Genomic DNA, 2501 nt, shown 5'->3' on the forward strand with positions numbered 1-2501 from the left:
AGAGGACGGTTCTGTGAATTTAGAGGAATATGCATCAGTGGTCACCAGCTGCATCAGCACATGCATTGACAATATTGTCCCCACCAAGCGATACAAAACATATCCAAAATCAGAAAACACGGTTGAACTCTGAGGTACGTTCCATGCTGCATGCACGCTCCACTGCATTTGCCTCTGGTGCCGCAGAGGGCTACAAAAAGGCCAGATATGACCTGCGCAGATCCATCAGGGAAGCCAAGTGGCAGAACAGTCTGAAGCTGGAAGGACACTACAACAATTCAGACTCCTGACGCATGTGGCAGGGCCTGCAACACATTAGTGATTTCCAGCTGCAACACGCTACCAGATGAGCTGAGTTCTACGCTCGCTTCGACACTCTCAACACCAACCGATACAGAGGGATTCTACCAGCAGGGGCAGCACAGAGCTCTTCACTCACTGTGACTTTGACTGAGGTATGCAAGGTTCTGAGGAGGATTAACCCGCGACAGTGACTGACTTTGAGGGTGTGCTCTTCAGAGCTGGCTGAGGTGTTTACAGACATTTTCAACTTGTCCCTCACCCAATCAGCTGTGCCCACATGCTTCATGTCTACCACTATAGTGTCCCTCCCCAAGAAAAACAACATAACCTGATTGAATGACTATCGCACTCACTTCAATTGTAATGAACTGTTTTGAGAAAATAGTCATGTCCCATATCAAAGCAGACATCCCGGATACATTAGACCCTCTGCAATTTGCATATCAGCGCAATCGAACTACTGAGGACGCAGTTAATGCAGCCATCCACACAGCCCCTTTCACACCTCAAAAATAAGGACACCTATGTTCAAATGCTGTTTATAGACTACAGCTCAGCATTCAACACCATCATCCCAAGCAGACTGGTGGAAAAGCTCTCCACTCTTGAACTGACACCCCAGTCAGTCAGAGTTGGTATCAGGACAACAGGTACAAAGATAGTGAGCACAGGGACTCCCCAAGGCTGTGTGCTCAGCCCACTCCTGTACACCTTCTTCACCTATGACTGTGTCCCTGCACAGGTATACACTACATAATAGAACTGTAATTACCCCTAACCTGTAAATTTGCAATTTTTGTACAGATCTCTGCATATACACCTTAATATTGCATACTCCGTATATATTATCACTGTGACAGTGTTGCAACTACTTGCACTTTAAATTCTGTTAACACCCACATTTACAAAGCACTGTTTTACTTATTATTGCTTTCTTTTAGTTGTGTGAAGGGAACCCACAAAGTAAGAATTTATCAGTCCCATTTATCAGTATTAATTCAGATATGTCCCTCTGAGGAACAGCTGGACTGGATGGTGAATTTTTGTTTTTATTGGCCAATGTTTTTTTGTTTGTTATTTTTTGTAACGGTATAAACAATGAAAGGTGGGGGATTGGCCAATTGGTAACAGTTGACTCTGGGCTGGACCAATTACAGTCAAAGAGGTTGGATGCACCCTCCTCCTTGCTTGAGTAATGGCTCTCAAAGCAGTCTTATCACAGGCAAACAGAAGAAAATGGTATTGAGGTATACGTATTGAGGTTAAAAGGGACGCGATTTGATCTGTACTTCAGCTAGAATGAAAAAAAGACACAAAGCTGGAGTTATTCTGTGTCTTTGCTGCACAACTGCCCCTTCTTCTCTCATTCTCTCCCCCTCCCTCTCCTGTTGCTACTTCAATCATGGAACTGATCAATGATCAGCTGATTGGCTTTTCTGAAGCAAGTCCCATCTCTCTTGTTTCTTTATGACCCACTTTGCGCCAGAAAGAGGAAACCAGCAGATGTCGCGCTAAACAACAGCAGCACTTTAAGCTTGATAAGCTGTTGTTAGAATTTATTTAATATTACTTTCTAGTTTCAGCGGATGTTTGCTGGAGCCACAGCTGTAAAAGCTGCTGGTCATGATATCTGTTTGGATATGTGGTGAGAGGGAAACATGAAGATGAAACCAGGAGATGTTCTTACTGAATCATCAGAGCTGAACAGGTGATGGAGAAACAGGTTTAGCTTTTAGGTGACATGAAGGAGTTGAAGGAAAGTTATGAACTGTTTCTGAGAGATAAATAACACCAGGATCATTTTCTATGTTGACAGCTGGTAACTGTGCAGGGGCGGTTCTAGCAAAGTTTTGCCAGTGTGGCCGGTAGGGGACAAGGAAAGGGGGGCACGAAGAAATACTTTTCTTTCTTATTCTCATTTAAAATGTCTAGCTTTTGATAAATAATTATCTGAATCTTACAACCAAAGTTTTTATCTGGTGTAAAATGTATAGAACTCATACATACATACCAACAAGACAGTGTACATTACTGTCACAACAGCGTTTCTTTTCATTCAAAGGCTTTATGGCTTTTCCTATAATACCTCGTGGGGCGGTCTCTAGTCAAAATGCCTCTGCCGATTTTTTGTCCCAGTCCAGCCCTGATAAAAAATCACCCCTGATATTCCTCTCCATCCACTCCGCCCTACCTGCACT

The sequence above is a fragment of the Pundamilia nyererei genome, unplaced genomic scaffold (genome assembly GCF_000239375.1).
Source record: "Pundamilia nyererei isolate P.nyererei 1_Seehausen unplaced genomic scaffold, PunNye1.0 scaffold00025, whole genome shotgun sequence".
Classification (NCBI taxonomy): Eukaryota; Metazoa; Chordata; class Actinopteri; order Cichliformes; family Cichlidae; genus Pundamilia; species Pundamilia nyererei.